Consider the following 19,006-nt stretch of genomic DNA (forward strand, 5'->3'; position numbering starts at 1 on the left):
CTCTATTTTTGTGAACCTGAATTATTGCTAATGATGTTTACATCCTCTTATGATTCAGGGAATTTAATTCCCAAATACTCTCCACATGTGTTTTGAGTATTGAAAGCATCTTGAATGGCCTAACAATCTTTCTCGTAATTGTCTCATTGTTCAAGCCAATTCAACAGTACGTCCATCTTGGTTGACAGTGCACACACCTCTCCTGGTACTTCTTCTCTTATTGCATGATTGAATATTGCATGATGACCAACCTCGATTAGAGGCTATCTTTTCTATAAGAGTTTTGGCTTTTCCAAGGGTGAGTGACTTAAATGATCCTCCGACAGTGGCATCAAGTTGTTCATGGGCCTTCTAAGTTAATCCATGGTAGAAACATTGCATGAGCAACCAATCTTCCATTCCATGATGAGGGCAATCCAAAACATATTCTTGAAAACGTTCCCATGCTTCTAGAATGGTCTCTCCCTTCTACTGTTGGAAGTTTGAAATCTTTCCTCTTAAGGCATTGGTCTTGCCTATAGGGAAAAACTTTTCTAGGAAGGCCTTTGAACACTTTGCTCATGTATTGATGTTATCCTTATTGGTGTAGAACCATTGCTTCGCTCTTCCCACAAGTGAGAATGGAAAGAGGCGGAGTAGTATGATGTCTTGAGCAACGTCCTTGATGACGACCGTGCTACTTATCTCTAGGAAATTCTAAAGATGAGCACTAGCATCTTCATGTGCCTTTTCTGCTGAATGTGGTAGCTTGCACCATGTTGATGAGGCTTTGCTTGAGCTCAAACTCAAGATTATCGGTTTTGAGTGTTGGTCCAGTGCAAATGTTCTCAGTGCTTGGAGTAGAGAACTCACGCAGAGTCTTGCCAGCCATGGCTTTCAGAAACTAGTGTTAAGCTTCCTCTTACCGTGGTCAATTCTGATTGATATAATTTGTTGAATCACAACCAATCCTGTAATACCCTATATAAGATATGAACAAAGACAAAACAAGGGTAAGCCTGCTAAAGCAAAGATTATGGTTTTATCAATAAGTATTTATTTAGTCAGTTCTCTTAGCCATGTGCCCCTCCCCGGCAATGGTGCCAGAAATGCTTGTTGACATTTCTTAGCATCACTCTTAACTAAGTTATCATCCCTAGCATGATGCCAGAAATGTGTTGTTGGTGATTATGAGAACACTTGTTAACTATATATATGAGGTATTCGCAAGCTCACAGATAATTTACCATTGTAGCATTTCACCCGGGAGTATACCAAGTATTGTTATTTATATTTTATCCATAGGGAGGAGCTATGGGGTTGTGTTGGCATAGAGATATTGACAAATATGTATACTTATGATAAAGACACTCTCATGCTATGGCAGGGGTAAGTCAAGTGATAAATAAATGATAAGTGTAAGATAATAATGGTATTCCAGAGATAGAAATAGATACTCATAAAATGTAGTAAGGCTAAGCAAGAGATTCATTAATAGCAAAAGATCCCTAATTCATTACATATCTACTAAATCTTTTGTACACCTGAGTATATACACTCTCATCTATAGTGTAACTAACTTTGGATCTATGCATAAGGAACATTACTAAGGAAGATTAAGAATAGAGCTTGTCTTCCTTCACAATCTCGTTCTACGTGCTCTACAAGCGAGGAGTGAACTACAAAGGACTCAACGAAAGTGTCACATCCATGATCTATCACATGACCTAGAGTGCAGAATGCATCCATAGGCAAACAATATCTAAGAGCCATGCTTACATAATGTCGACCACGTAACTCTCTCGTGAACTGAGCTAAGAGCTTTGCGAACATATGCATATTTCATCATCAATCATAACTATATCAAGCATATTACTAGAGCAAACTAGGAACATAATAAATAGCAACATAATATTGAAGTAGCACAAAGTCCTAAATAAAGAGATACAATGGCTATACCATTCTCCAAACGGTAGATCTATAATCCAAAGCAATAGCCCACACTCTACTTGAACCTTGCTAGCTAGCCTATACTAGAAACTTGAAGAATTGGAGCTCTATTCTCTTCTCTCTAGAAACCCTAATTTCTAGTCTACTCTTGACTTATGGTAGCTTGCTCTAGAGGGGGCAGGGGCTAGTTCTATAGGCCAAAGCGTTAATCCTGAGCCCTCGGATCAAACCAACTTGAAAGAACAGTGTAGATGGAATCTAGGAGGCAGTGGAGGAACCGACATCGAAGCGGAGGATGACATGTGGGCCCAAGAGGCCGGGCAGCCTGCAGGTCCCCACCTAGCAGCCTCCAGCCCTCTGCTTTGGTGTTGTGGCTTCTGGTGTCCTCTAGAACCTTCTGGAGTTGATTTCACTGTGGATAAGCGTGATTTTATTTGATAATTTGATCCTCCTTGATGGTTTTCTGAAATAACCCTGCTAATAACATAGATTAACCAAAACTCATGGAAATTATTAGATTAAACCCCTAAGTCTATGTTGGTGATCCTTTTTTTGCATTTATACAAGTAAAGTTGACTGTTTATGTTGGATGATAACTATCGTCAACAACTGGCTACGTCCTGACATGCTAGAATCATGGTTGAGGCCGCCAACCCTGTCGGATCCACAGCATTTATGCTTATTGCTGGATGCGATCGACGATCTGAAGGACCAGGGACTGATGATGTTGAGGGTGATCCATACCTTCTTCAACCATCGGGTCCTTCCCTTGAAGATGAGGGGCCACCCATAGTGGGAGTTCTAGGGCATGACTATAATGACCCAAGTTCATTGCAACCTAGGCAACCATTTTGACTAGTGAAAGGAGTCAGCTATTGACCATGCATGCAGACTCGCAATGTGCAACGCGACGCCCGACATCAAGAAACCACCGGAGCACCTTGTGAGAACCCCCAGATAACCATGGTTAGGCTCATATTCGGATTGGAAGAGAACTTCTACATGGATTAGCAATCCTCCTACTGACATCATCAACACTCAATCACCCCCAAGAACATACCCCAACATGATGCCATGGTCATCGATGACATCCATTCAATGACTTAGTCCATTCAACAAAGATAGGGAACACTGGACCATCCGCCTACGTACCATACCATCCGATAGGACTTAGGACAGAACAGAGTTAAGTGGAATTAAGTTGTTTCTTATTTATAGACCTAGACCCACATGTTAGTACAAGTTGCGACACTTCACTAGCAGAAAGGAGCACTCTCCCACTCACCCTCTCACTCATCCACTCATTTGCAAACACCCCCTCTCTCTCTACCTCTCAAGAACAAGGAAGAACCCTCGAACTAGAGAGAGAAAGGAATGAAGGGATTGAAGGAGAGAAGGAAGAAGAAGAGAAGTATCAGCACCTTCCCATGGATTCCATCAACATCTTTAACATAGTCATGGTGAGCTCAAAGAGTAGCTATCATTTTGTGGATTTTCCCCAAAGTGATTAATGTGTAGTTTTTTATGGAGGTTGGAAATGATGGAGGCTTGTATGGAAGAAGAGTTGGATCTTCAATCCTTTGACTCCTAAGTCCTAAGCCACACTTAGAAGCTCTTAAACCAGCATAAAAACTAAAGACGCTAAAAGATAGAGCATAAAAAGTTTGGTGTAGCACAATACAGGGCGGCCTCAAGCGCCGCCCAAATCCTCTGATGAATCAGGCATACTACCCTGCACTATCACGGAGGGATCAACATCACAAATGATGGCCTCGAAAGGTTCTATGGTGAAATGATCCATGATTTCCTCGAAGGGAAATCCATAGATTACATCATAATGTGATAGTCCAGGAAGACCAAGCTATCACATTATCATTATTTAGTTGATTCCAAAGTTCATACATCATAGAAATACAAGTTTATAAGGTATTACAACACTAGATAACGCACCTAAGTACATTGTTATTCTAGTAGAAATGCACATAGATCTTCATTAGAGTCGATGTAGTGCATCAGCGAGTGAAGGCTCCTCCTTCACGGGCAATCATTAGAGTTGGCATAGAATGTCAGCGGGCGTAGACTTCTTCTCCTCAACCAAACTTGAGTGTAGTAACAAGACCACATATTCCTTCTAATCTCCGTTGTCATCATCGTAGAAGACATCTGAACCTTCCAAATATCTTTTAGTATGATTTATACTAGCCACTAGCTCCCACCCTATGCTTTGTGTTTGCTTTGTGGTAAGTGGAGTGCAAGGGTAGAGCAAAAGACCTATTATGGCTTTAGTTTTCCGATGCAAGTTCATTAATATTTTATAATAGTTCATCAAGTTTTAACTAATATCATCCACACATTCACCCATCCCATCACACACATCTCACCACACTCTCACTCTCTAGGCGGCAAGGATGACTCCCTCTTGTGCCTTGTCTTAGAATTCAGGCCATTTTCTAAACTTTTCCAAATAGGCTTTTTGGACAAAAGATGTTTCGAAATAGTGAGTATATGGAGTTTTCAAACCATTTTGATGAAAACATTTTGCAAATACCCAAAACTTTTCAAGATGGTTAGTTTTGACATCTTGCTTGAATAGTGAGGGAGTGATTTGCAAAACTTTTAAATCTAGGATAGATAAGAATTTTGAAAAGGGTTGAAATCAATGCAAGTTTTGAAAACAAAATGTTTTGAAGGTCTTTGTTTTATAAAACAAAACACACCCCCTTTTTTGAATGATTTCAAATCAAGTGATTTTGAAATGATTTTGAAAACACAATTTATTTTTGAAACAAAGCGTTGCTCCCCTTTTGTTTGAATAACAAAACTAGTTTTTAAATTGTTTTTGAAACCATTTCTTATTTCAAAAGTATGGCTTTCGCAATCAAACTTGGATTTTAGAGAACCCTTTTTCAAAACAACACTTTTGAAACTAGATTTTGAAAACTCATTTTGGTTTTGCAAAACTTTTTGGAACAGTTGCAAACAAAATCTTTTCGCAAGGACTTGTTTAATAAATCAATTGCAAACCATTTTTTTGAAGGCAATGTTTATTTTTGAAAATGATTTGGCTCTTAGGGTAAGATCAAAAGCATTTAAAACAAAATCGAGCCAAAAGATCTTTGGTTTGAAAACACTTTGTTGATTGAAAGGCAAAATTTTGTTTTTCAGAAGCAAATTTGTAACACTTTTTGAAACGAGATCGGTTTTCGAACTATTTTGTAGGTAGCTTTTGAATCAAATCAAGTGGAGAATAGAACTAAAATTGCTCTCTTTTGAAAAAGGGAAGACCTTTCAAGAAGTTTTGAAACCATTTTCCTTTGAAATAGAATTGCTTTTATTAAAGAAGGGACTTTTTCAACCAAAAGAAGGAATGGTAATTTTGAAAACGTGTTTAGGAAGTCGAAAACAGTTTTGAAATGGTTTGGTAAGGATATGATGCATCGACTTTAAATTCTCAACTCTAGTTAGTCGGGGCTACTTATCTAGTCATAGGATGGCTTAGGTTAGTTGACTAAGATAACTAAGATTTGGAGCCTCACATACACCACACAAAATAGCTTCTATAGCCTAGACTCAAACGTTTAGAAGCACAAGAAGCATAACAACACAAGATCTAGGCAATCAAATAGCATTACAACTCCTATATGCATAGTGTTGACTTAAGGTGACTCCTAGGCCTTCAAAGTCTCACACAACTACCGAACTAGCAAGGGCGGTAATGGAGAATGTTTTCTATAGGTCAGCTTTCCACAACAGGGGGGTCAATTAGCAGTAGAACTCAAGGCAGGGAGGGAAACAAGTGTTAGCACCTATAGTTTATGACAGAAAGGATGTTTGGCTTCTATACTAGTGTTTGTTCCTAAAGGTCTCATTTTAAGGGTCAAGTATGGCTCTGATACCAACTGAAATGATCCATGATTTTCTCAAAGGGAAATCCACATATTACATCATAATGTAATAGTCTAGGAAGACCAAGCTGTCACATTATTATTATTCAGTTGATACCAAAGTTCATACAACGCAGAAATACAAGTTTACGAGGTATTACAACACTTGATAACGCACCTAAGTACATCGTTATTTTAGCAGAAATGCACACAAGTCTTTATCAGAGTCGATGTAGTGTGTCATCGAGTGAAGGCTCCTCCTTCACTAGCAATCATCAGAGTCAGTGTAGAATGTCAGCAGGCATAGACTTCTTCTCCTCAACCAAACTGGAGCGTATGAACGAGACCACCTATTCCTTCTCATCTCCATTGTCATTGTCGTAGAAGACATCCAAACCTGCCAACTATCTTTTAGTAGGATTTGTACTAGCCACTGGCTCCCACCCTATGCTTTGCATTTGCTTTATGGTAAGTGGAATGCAAGGGTAGAGCAAAAGACCTATTATGGCTGTAGTTTTCCTATGCAAGTTCATCAATATTTTATAATAGTTCATCAAGTTTTAACTCATTGCATCCACACATCACCCATCCCATCACACACATCTCACCACACTCTCACTCTCTAGGTGGCAAGGATGACTCCCTCTCATGCCTTGCCTTATCGACTAACAGTCAAAATCCAACAAACCTAGGGGTGTGAAGAAGAAAGGACTCTCTCTAATCAAGGGAAGCGTAGGTCATAGGAATGTCCATATCCGTGGACACGGCTATACGTATAGATTGATCAACTCTATAGAGCATGTACACCTAGAACCACAAGATCACCATCATCAGCGGTGCCCTGCCTAGGATGATACCGACTGCCTCCCAACCGGTATGGTGCCACCCTACCACTCAGCCCTGGGCCACCCTAGAGTCCACCGGCATGCTGAGACTATAAGACATAGTGCCGGGCCCCTAGAGGTCACTACACTTTCTTAGGAGGGTGTGGGCCATACACCGTACCTCCCTACACTATCCACTTCCAACCTAGCAGTAATGGCACCATCCTAGTTGGTTGGGTAACCGTCCCCTGCCCATTCAAGAGCGAGTGGTGTGTATGTAGGGTCCTATGATCTGGTTCTCTCGACATACTAGTCCTTATAGGGACCAGATAGGGTATCTTCTCAAAAGGGATATCCAACACCCCGTGCCTTGACGACACCTCCATCATAGGGCTTCATCCCACAAAGACACTCCACCTTGGGACCTCCTCATCTCACATGTACCCGCCATAGGTACCTCTCATAGGGAATGCCTAGATCACATCTATAACACCCCGGGTGTTAGTCACAAGTTAAGCAACGAATTTGGACTTAAGTAGGATATGTCAAGCAATGCTTATGATCTCTAGTTCATAATCTAGAAGTAATGATGAAGGTATTGAGGTCAAACCTATGAAAATGAGCCCCAACTTGGACTCAGACAATACACTTTGCTTACTTGTGGACCCTTGTTAAGATTACACAAGAGCAATGTTAAACATTCTTGTTTCATGCACATTACATCAACATGCATCCATCTTGACCACTGAAAAAGTTTCATGAAGTTTGGAGCCAAGAAGTCATAGGAAATGGTAAGTTATATTTTTGCTTAAATTACATCATTTAGCAAATGGAAACATGGGATGTCGACAAAACCTTGAAACCTTGCTCAAACAACTCTAATTCAACTCATGAACAAAAGTCACAAAGGGTTCGTGTTGAGCAAATGTCAAGAAAATGCTTCTAAGTGTGGGAATGGCTAAAATTGTCCTTTTCATGATATGGTTTTGACCTGTGTTGACCAATTATCTAGAGTGCTTGCATGGAGTTGGACCTTAAATAAACGTTGAAGTTTGAGTGGAGTACAACAAACTTTATTTTTGGACCAAGACCTAATTCAACTCCTAAGTGGCTCAAACAGTGGTCTCAAGTTTGAATGCAGTGCTGTTTTGCCCCCCTGAAATATTTCTAAGTCCCTGATTGACAACAGCGAGTTAACATGTTGTGACATTTTTATCTTCTAAATTCATATGGTAACTCAACTAGATTCCTTAATATGAGTTGAAGTACACTTTGTGCTAGAAACAATGAAGCAAGTCTCAACAAGTTTGGAGTTCATTTGGATCTTCGAAGTTAGTTTCCAAATCAGCAAAGACTAACTGTTTCTAGGAGTTAACTAAATCTCGGTTTCAGTTTTGTGTACCCCACTTTGGAGAATTGTACCTTCCTAACCAAGCTGAACCAGTCCATGATCCTTTAAGAAAAGTTGCAGAACAAGAGGTGTACAACAAACTTTGTTTATGGGTCAAGAGCTAGTTTGGTCCCTAACTTAGTCAAATTGAGGCCTCAAAACTGAACCCAATGTTGTTTTGGATATCGAAGGTTTGGCTAAGTCTAAGATTACAATGTTGATGATGATTGGCATTTCGCGTTCTTGGATTTTTGTTAAGCAACTCAAGTTGAGCCAAATATAAAAGTTGGAGTTTACATCATGAAGATGGAATAGGAAGAAGTTGGATCCAATTTGACCACATTTGGACCAAGTAATTGGAGCACAAGTAGAGCGAAGCTTAACCCTTGTTTAGTCACTGACACTATCAACTTGGGGCTTAATTAGCTGCTAATGGAGAACTCTAATGGCTAGGCATCCTTAATGAGTTTTGTAGATCATCAAGTGGGCTTCAACTTTGCTTTTGGGCCCAAGGTCCAAATCGGCCCGTAGTCAGCCCAATTTGGCTCCCACCTTGCCCACTTCACTGCACGCCATGTGCTCAGAGAAATGCCAATGCATCGTCTATTCGTGAGAGTGCCCCCACCATTGCCAAGCGTCATTGCCGTGTGTGCTTGCCTCCCTACCGCACCCTTGCACCCTCCAAAGGTGGACATCCGAGCTCCCATCCCCTCACTCGCTCTCCCTCGCCTCCGCTCGCTCCCTTCCTCGCTCTGCAGCTCGCGGGCGCAAACGCGCTGCCATGGCCTACTCCTTAGCAAAGCTCCGTTGTCGCTGTTGTTCCTCCATTAAGCCCCCTTGTCACTCCCATTCACCTCCACCTCAGCTGCTCCCTACTCTGCTGCCCTTCCGAACCCCCATCCTCCACCTTGGATCGCCGCCATGGCTCCCTTGTCCACCGCCACTGCCACCCTGCTCGGGCCGCCGCCTATAGGTGGCCAGGGCACTGCAATTGGCTTGGTGCTGAGCCAAGCCCTATCGTTGGTGGGGCCACATGCCACTGTGCTCGCGCGGCCTGCCCTCGCTGAAGACGCCGCCCTTGCCTACCGAAACCGCGAGCCACGGCCATCTCCTCTGCTCTGTTCAAGTTGAAGCAGAAGAAGGACGTCGCGCCCAAATAGAAGCAAGTGTAGGGGTTAAGTGAAGAAGTTGTGACTCAGTTCAACAGTGCCTGGAAGGACCTGTTCGTTGGGATTTATTTTCGTGGAAGATCAGGGTTCTCGGAGCAAGTTTATTTTTCTTTTATGGCTAAAACTTTGGAAAATCATAATAAATCATAGAAAAATCTTAAAATAGCAAATGAGGACATTTTTGGAATCCTTGTGAGTAGATCTACGCAGTAGAGTCATAATATGATATGTGTTAGTAGAATGTTTTTGCTATTTTTATTTATCTATGTTAATTAGGGTTTTCTAGGGATAAATTCATATCTAAAGTTGTGGTGCTGCCAATGAGGTGAAATTTTTCTGGTAGGCTACTTATGCTATGTGTGTGAAGTGGTAAAACTTTCATGGTCATTGGATGCATTATGATTGATTTATTGATTTAACTTATTTATTGCTTGATAAATGGTTTTAAATAAGTTATAATTTTTATGAAGATGCAAAAATGGAAAAGGTGGTTCCATTACCTTGGTATGATGTTGTTGTGTCATGTTGATACATAATATGGCCATGTGTTTATAGAAAATAGTGTGTTTTAGATTTATCTTGCTCTCACATGTTTTCTTGCATTAGCAATTTGTCTTTTTTGTAATAATTAATCTATAAAACCTGAGCATGTGAAATTTGTGCAGTATCTATGTTTCGATAACATCTACCACTCATGAAAGTGTCAGCCGCAAACTAGTTTTTCTTATATATCACAAAAATTATATATATGTTTATTGGGAAAAAGGATTAATAAAAGCATAATTATAGATAAAGCTTGTAATTGTATTTTGTGATGCTTTGAGTGATTGGGGTTCAATAAAGTGTTGCTAAGTTTGTTAGTGGTGGTTGAAGTTCTTGAGTGTAGCACCCGGTTTTAAGAACAAAACCAGATACACACCATATGTGAGCCCAGAAAGTTAAATCTCATATATAGCTACAAATAAGGGTAATATCAATAGACAATGCTTAAATACATAACGTATTAGTATAAAGAATATAACCTCAGAGTATAGTCAGCGGAAAGACAACTCCGATCTTCAGGCGAAGACTCCAAATCCACAGGGACAACTGACTGGTTGATCACAAGCCTAATTCCTCCAAACTCTAGCAATCTGGTACCCATCCGGGATTTTTATCCAAATAATTAAAAGTAAAGCAAGCGTAAGTACATGTCGTACTCAACAAATATAACACGGGGTTCATGAGGCTCAAAAGGCTGACACTGGTTTAACTGCGATTAGCTTTTATTGAGTCATGATTTTAGCAATTGAGTAGCAACAAGTTTATCACAAGCCCACAAACACATGATCAGGTAAACATGAATAATGAATAGCATAAACAATTAACCATTAGTGAGCATCTTCATCATCAGTATCATCTGTGTTCATCATCTATTCCATAAATGTTCCAAGGCCGCTCGTGACCGTGAGCACGGCTGATATACCAGTTTTACACTCTGTAGAGGTTGTACACTTTCACTGTGAGTCGTGATTTACCCTTTTACCCGAGGCGGCCAACCTCTTGACCCACTACCAAGGAAGGTCGGCAGGGTTCACTATGAAGCCTTTCAAAGTTTCATCTAACAAGTTAGGGCTGCTAGGTTTCTGTGGCCTACGAATGTAGGGCTCCCCTTCCGGCAGGCACAATGACGCGTAGCCTATACACTGACGGACAGAGGCCGCACTATATCCAACCCGGAACACACCCCTCTTGCGCCATAAAGGTAACCACTAACAAGCTAGAAAAGGCCGTCATACTGAGCTAAAGCCAGAGCCATGTAGCCCTCACAGCTGTACTGTAAGTCCCGGATGATCACTTACAGATAAGTCCTTAGGGAGAGGAATCTAGAGCACCATAAAAATAGCCCAATGCTCTAGCCCCCTTGTTCCATGTTGCTAGAAAGCATCTTTTAATGTTTATTGCATATTACATTAGTCAAGTTACAAGATCATGGCTTTAGTTGAGCACTAGCATCATACTACCCAATGCAATACCCCAAAGGTATCAAGGTACAAGGTAACAAGGTACTAGAAAATCCTTAGTGGCAGAAAGGTAGACACATGCAGCATGAATTAAATGATTAAAGGTGTATAGGACAACAAGGAAGATCCCATGCTATACTTGCCTTAAAACACCGATCCTTTGGTAAGCTTTAATCTTCAATGTTCTTCTTCTTCTTGATCACCACGTATACTCACCGACTAGACGAAATCATAAAGCACCACACAAGCATCCATACAATCATACACGAAGCAAACAATAGATCTAAATTAGAACAGTACACCAACCATAGAAAAATAAGTCAAAGAGTTTGAAACACGATTCTACGCATCGCTACGAACACACAAACACGATAGACACGCTAATCGGAGCTTCGGTGACAAAAGAACGGCTACAGAAAGATTCATCACTTTATAAAACAAATAAATGTAAGCTTGATTTATTTTAGCTAAGCAAAAGCCACGTGTAGTATATTAATTCAGATTAGTCAAATCATCTTTTAATTCAAAGGTTGAGTAATGACTAGTCATATCTTATTAATAAATACGGCGGAATAATTTAAGTCAAATCAAACTTTTAATTCGCAAAGATAGAAGAACACGTGAGAATATCTGTTCGAATTATATGTAATGCATGTTTGAGCTAAGCAAATTTAAAACATATATATATATATTTATTTGGTTTAGCAATTAAGCATATTACTATTTGCTTATGAAAGACCGTGGTGTAGAACCTATGTTTGCTTTACATTTAGAAAACTAGTAGCAGGGACACTGATCAATTTAGTATTTTATTTATAAAACTCACAAAACATGTGACATGATTATCGCTGCTAGATTACATCTAAATGACGCAGGCATGACGTTGATAGTATTTATGGCCAATAAAATAATAGGGCAAGGAAGGCTGGGCTGACCATTGAACATAGACGTCCTGTCATTTACTTGCAGCCGATGCAACGTCCATCAGGCGGCTCGGTGAGCTCACGTTGGTGGTTCTCGGCAGCTTGATGGAGCCTGCACTGCATGCCCGATGATGGAGGAACGACTCTTCATGTAGGTGTGCCCGTCAGCTGGTGGATCAATGATGTTGATGACTTGTGACTTGTAGACGTCGGGGCACCGGACACCAGATCGGCAGCAAGGGCTTTGGTTAGGCTTGGGCGTCCATCTTTGTAGAGAAGCTCAGGCAGTGATAGAACGCATAAGACATCGTGCAAACATTGTTGGAACTGGCCAGCGAACAACTCTGTTCCGTCGTGTCTGAGGTGAATATATGAACATGATGTCCAGCTGGAAAGATTTGCAGGGCATCTACATGACGACTTGCTGGCTAGTTGGAACACATACCTTAGGGCTCGGCAATGAGTAGCAGATTGCACGGCCACGGAGCAACGACAGGATGTAGCCACGAGTTGGAGAACGGCAGGGACGGCGGCGGACTTACTTGTTGCCGAGCAGAGTATGGACGGGCTGGGCAGCGCGGCAGCGATGGCGACAGCGACGGCGAGAGAAGGATGAGAAAAATATGATTTACTACACGAGGGATTTCCCAAACTAGGGGCTCCCCATATGGTAGTTTTGGTGTGCTTTGCCCAAGGGGTTGGTAGATATATATAGGAAGAAAAACTCTCCACATCCACGTCAACTAATGATATGGTACTAATTGATGTTGCACCCTCTACATTTACTATTGGGCCTAAATAAACATTAAAGCCCATTAGTAAATAAATGCATGGGCCTTTAGAATTTATTAGGATTATTACACATGGGCTTTGAGCGTTGGTTGGAAAACATGATATTTTATTATTTTCGGAATTGATTAATTTCGTGGATAAAATAATTCTAGAAATGTCTAGAATTTATATTTAAGCCACGAAAAATACTCCGAGATCTCCAAAAATTTGGGGAAAATTCTCAGAGACACTTCGGAACATGATGAACCCAAATAAAGTATTTGGAGCTCATAAAAAGATTGTTGGGAACTTGGAACATAAAGATTAAGGTGAAGGAGGTAGGAATTAAATTCCAGAAAGAAGCTGAAAATTTCCTAGAGATAGATATTCGTCTACTAAACGTAAAAAAACACACATTTTGCACATAGAAATACAAGGTGCGACCGGCATGAATGCAACAAACATGTTTCTACCTTATGATAAATTTTAAATTAATGAAAATTTTTATTTTCCTATGTTTTCATGTGCACAATAATTCACAAATAAATCATTTTAACTCTATTTTCAAAAGTGGCAAATTTTGGGGTGTTACAATTCTACCCCCCTTAAGATGAATCTCGTCCTCGAGATTCGGACGACGTCGACTAGGAGATAGAGATACTTCGTTCTTGAATTCTTCTTTACTTCCTCGTGCAGTTCTATTGTCTTAAAATATCCACCTTCCAACCAAGCCTGACAAATCTCTTGATTAGAAGGAAATTCTACTACCAATCTTCAAAACATTAATGATTCCAATCAAGTTGCTTAAACTTGGAATACAATTCTTAGTCCTTGGTGTCACCTGAACCTTCTTAGCACAATTCTAAGTCATAACCAATTTCGTTCCAACGAGGATAACACAAGCTCAAGACCAACTTAGTGAAGATGTCCTGTAGACTCTGGTGAACCTCCTATATGTCACTTTTACTTCCAAGAAGATACTCCATAGTGGAAAACTCTAGATGCATGTTAGGTAGTTCAACTCATGCTTTCTTAGTTGACTTAATGAACAAGCCATTTCTTTGGGTACCACCACGCTTCCGCTGCGCAAACTAGAACATAGGGTAGTTCATCTCATAAATTCTTCAAGTTGGCTACCCCCTTAAGAAAAGATTGACTAGGGGACACAAGAAGGGTAGCTTGCATCTTCTTACAGATGATCTAACTAGTATCACGATGTCCTGACATTCCAATGAGACTCTTGTGTATTGGCAAGAACAAGAAATCTGAAATTCCTCATGAGCAGAAAAACAGCAGCGCAGTAAAACAATTGTAACTCTCATTCTGTTAATCCAATGAAGTTGTAGCTTATACCGTTGGAAAGATTATAAAATTCTCCACAACTTTCTTATAGCACACTTTTCCAAATTCTACAGTTAACTTGATCAAAAACAGTGCACAACAGAAACTGTTCTGGCTTTCAAACAGCACAGATGCATCGGCTTGTGATTTTCGTATCTCCATATCCAAAATAGCTACCAAGCTAATTCTTGCGCTAAGAGAAAGATATTGAAGTCTACTATTGTTTAGAATTTCCTCATGATTTTTTTATCGTCTTAAATCAGAGATATAAATCGAAGAGTGCAGGCTGCTCCGGAAAGACAGGATAGAGAGAACACAAGAAAACCATACCCCAACTATTTATGTCACTAATCCTTATACTTTAGGCCTATAGACTAAATGAAATTATGGGAACACCCAACAAGATCATTGCAATCATTACAAAGATTTAAAACAATCATAAGCATTATGACAGTTCAACAAGCAACAAAGATACATAATTCAATCATTGACTCAATCTTGCGATACTATCGTCCTCATTATGCTAGGGGTAACAATCCTAAGATTCATCTTTAGATTACGCGAGAAGGTGATGTGGAATAGTTCTAAAAGCATATCAAATCAAGGAGTAGAGATGAGAACAAAAACTTTAAAATAAGCACCAAGGTAGAGATGAATAGCAAGGGTAGAGATATAGTAGAGAAGAAAATATCAAGGTTTATAGAGCAAGGGTTTTTGTAGCAACTTCTAAACCTTGAAACGGTCAATTTCTAACTAGGCTTGCGTCCTATAGTCAGCATTGCTCTGATACCACTCTGTAGCACCTGGTTTTAAGAACAAAACCAGATACACACCATATATGAGCCCAGAAAGTCAAATCTCACATATAGCTACAAATAAGGGTAATATCAATAGACAATGCTTAAATACATAACGTATTAGTATAAAGAATATAACCTCAGAGTATAGTCAGCGGAAAGACAACTCCGATCTTCAGGCGAAGACTCCAAATCCACAGGGACAACTGACTGGTTGATCACAAGCCTAATTCCTCCAAACTCTAGCAATCTGGTACCCATCCGGGATTTTTATCCAAATAATTAAAAGTAAAGCAAGCGTAAGTACATGTCGTACTCAACAAATATAACACGGGGTTCATGAGGCTCAAAAGGCTGACACTGGTTTAACTGCGATTAGCTTTTATTGAGTCATGATTTTAGCAATTGAGTAGCAACAAGTTTATCACAAGCCCACAAACACATGATCAGGTAAACATGAATAATGAATAGCATAAACAATTAACCATTAGTGAGCATCTTCATCATCAGTATCATCTGTGTTCATCATCTATTCCATAAATGTTCCAAGGCCGCTCGTGACCGTGAGCACGGCTGATATACCAGTTTTACACTCTGTAGAGGTTGTACACTTTCACTGTGAGTCGTGATTTACCCTTTTGCCCGAGGCGGCCAACCTCTTGACCCACTACCAAGGAAGGTCGGCAGGGTTCACTATGAAGCCTTTCAAAGTTTCATCTAACAAGTTAGGGCTGCTAGGTTTCTGTGGCCTACGAATGTAGGGCTCCCCTTCCGGCAGGCACAATGACGCGTAGCCTATACACTGACGGACAGAGGCCGCACTATATCCAACCCGGAACACACCCCTCTTGCGCCATAAAGGTAACCACTAACAAGCTAGAAAAGGTCCTCATACTGAGCTAAAGCCAGAGCCATGTAGCCCTCACAGCTGTACTGTAAGTCCCGGATGATCACTTACAGATAAGTCCTTAGGGAGAGGAATCTAGAGCACCATAAAAATAGCCCAATGCTCTAGCCCCCTTGTTCCATGTTGCTAGAAAGCATCTTTTAATGTTTATTGCATATTACATTAGTCAAGTTACAAGATCATGGCTTTAGTTGAGCACTAGCATCATACTACCCAATGCAATACCCCAAAGGTATCAAGGTACAAGGTAACAAGGTACTAGAAAATCCTTAGTGGCAGAAAGGTAGACACATGCAGCATGAATTAAATGATTAAAGGTGTATAGGACAACAAGGAAGATCCCATGCTATACTTGCCTTAAAACACCGATCCTTTGGTAAGCTTTAATCTTCAATGTTCTTCTTCTTCTTGATCACCACGTATACTCACTGACTGGACGAAATCATAAAGCACCACACAAGCATCCATACAATCATACACGAAGCAAACAATAGATCTAAATTAGAATAGTACACCAACCATAGAAAAATAAGTCAAAGAGTTTGAAATACGATTCTACGCATCGCTACGAACACACAAACACGATAGACACGCTAATCGGAGCTTCGGTGACAAAAGAACGGCTACAGAAAGATTCATCACTTTATAAAACAAATAAATGTAAGCTTGATTTATTTTAGCTAAGCAAAAGCCACGTGTAGTATATTAATTCAGATTAGTCAAATCATCTTTTAATTCAAAGGTCGAGTAATGACTAGTCATATCTTATTAATAAATACGGCGGAATAATTTAAGTCAAATCAAACTTTTAATTCGCAAAGATAGAAGAACACGTGAGAATATCTGTTCGAATTATATGTAATGCATGTTTGAGCTAAGCAAATTTAAAACATATATATATATATATATATATATATATATATATATATATTTATTTGGTTTAGCAATTAAGCATATTACTATTTGCTTATGAAAGACCGTGGTGTAGAACCTATGTTTGCTTTACATTTAGAAAACTGGTAGCATGGACACTGATCAATTTAGTATTTTATTTATAAAACTCACAAAACATGTGACATGATTATCGCTGCTAGATTACATCTAAATGACGCAGGCATGACGTTGATAGTATTTATGGCCAATAAAATAATAGGGCAAGGAAGGCTGGGCTGACCATTGAACATAGACGTCCTGTCATTTACTTGCAGCCGATGCAACGTCCGTCAGGCAGCTCGGTGAGCTCACGTTGGTGGTTCTCGGCAGCTTGATGGAGCCTGCACTGCATGCCCGACGATGGAGGAACGACTCTTCATGTAGGTGTGCCCGTCAGCTGGTGGATCAATGATGTTGATGACTTGTGACTTGTAGACGTCGGGGCACCGGACACCAGATCGGCAGCAAGGGCATTGGTTAGGCTTGGGCATCCATCTTTGTAGAGAAGCTCCGGCAGTGATAGAACGCATAAGACATCGTGCAAACATTGTTGGAACTGGCCAGCGAACAACTCTGTTCCATCATGTCTGAGGTGAATATATGAACATGATGTCCAGCTGGAAAGTTTTGCAGGGCATCTACATGACGACTTGCTGGCTAGTTGGAACACATACCTTAGGGCTCGGCAATGAGTAGCAGATTGCATGGCCACGGAGCAACGATAGGATGTAGCCACGAGTTGGAGAATGGCAGGGACGGCGGCGGACTTACTTGTTGCCGAACAGAGTATGGATGGGCTGGGCAGCGCGGCAGCGATGGCGACAGCGACGGCGAGAGAAGGATGAGAAAAATATGATTTACTACACGAGGGATTTCCCAAACTAGGGGCTCCCCATATGGTAGTTTTGGTGTGCTTTGCCCAAGGGGTTGGTAGATATATATAGGAAGAAAAACTCCCCACATCCACGTCAACTAATGATATGGTACTAATTGATGTTGCACCCTCTACATTTACTATTGGGCCTAAATAAACATTAAAGCCCATTAGTAAATAAATGCATGGGCCTTTAGAATTTATTAGGATTATTACACATGGGCTTTGAGCGTTGGTTGGAAAACATGATATTTTATTATTTTCGGAATTGATTAATTTCATGGATAAAATAATTCTAGAAATGTCTAGAATTTATATTTAAGCCACGAAAAATACTCCGAGATCTCCAAAAATTTGGGGAAAATTCTCAGAGACACTTCGGAACATGATGAACCCAAATAAAGTATTTGGAGCTCATAAAAAGATTGTTGGGAACTTGGAACATAAAGATTAAGGTGAAGGAGGTAGGAATTAAATTCCAGAAAGAAGCTGAAAATTTCCTAGAGATAGATATTCGTCTACTAAACGTAAAAAAACACACATTTTGCACATAGAAATACAAGGTGCGACCGGCATGAATGCAACAAACATGTTTCTACCTTATGATAAATTTTAAATTAATAAAAATTTTTATTTTCCTATGTTTTCATGTGCATAATAATTCACAAATAAATCATTTTAACTCTATTTTCAAAAGTGGCAAATTTTGGGGTGTTACATTGAGTGGCTCATGTGTGCATCCTCTTTGTTAGCAAAACAAGTGAAACATCAAATTGTTACATTCTGAAAATGGCTGCATGTGCATTTTCTGTTATGATGATATCTTCGTGGATCAAATGATGTTTTCTATAAATATAGTGAATACAAAAGTTGTATATAATTTCTTATCTTTCTTGTACTAAAATGTCATGATATTAGTCCAGATGGTCTAGGAGTTATAGATTTTAGAAGTTGTTGTCGGGTTTTTGCATGTCCTCTGGACAGATCTGAATGAATGTATTGTTTGCCTCATTTAAACATTGAATCATGTATTGGTGATAGTAGGAGAGTTTTAGTGCTTTTCTAAGCTTTCTAAAATGTCTGAGATCACTACTTTTGGTGGTCTAGAACTCTAGTTATTGCTATTCAAAGTGGAATGGTAGGTTCTGTCCAAATCTGGATAGAGATGTCTTCATTGTGTTGTTTAACCCTTTTAGCTGTGAAGTCACTGATATAAACATAAATAGACTACAAGAGGTGGTAGACAAGTGACTCTGCTTGA

At 39.9% G+C, this 19,006-nt stretch overlaps 1 non-coding gene across 1 annotated transcript; it reads left to right on the forward strand.

Annotated features, from left to right (window-relative positions):
• Positions 1 to 398: 398 nt before the first annotated feature.
• LOC136511028 (small nucleolar RNA R71) lies at positions 399 to 505 on the forward strand. Its single transcript, XR_010772634.1, has one exon. It is a non-coding gene; the product is annotated as a small nucleolar RNA R71 (small nucleolar RNA).
• The last annotated feature ends 18,501 nt before the right edge of the window (positions 506 to 19,006 follow it).

Source organism: Miscanthus floridulus, chromosome 1 (assembly GCF_019320115.1).
Source record: "Miscanthus floridulus cultivar M001 chromosome 1, ASM1932011v1, whole genome shotgun sequence".
Taxonomy (NCBI): Eukaryota; Viridiplantae; Streptophyta; class Magnoliopsida; order Poales; family Poaceae; genus Miscanthus; species Miscanthus floridulus.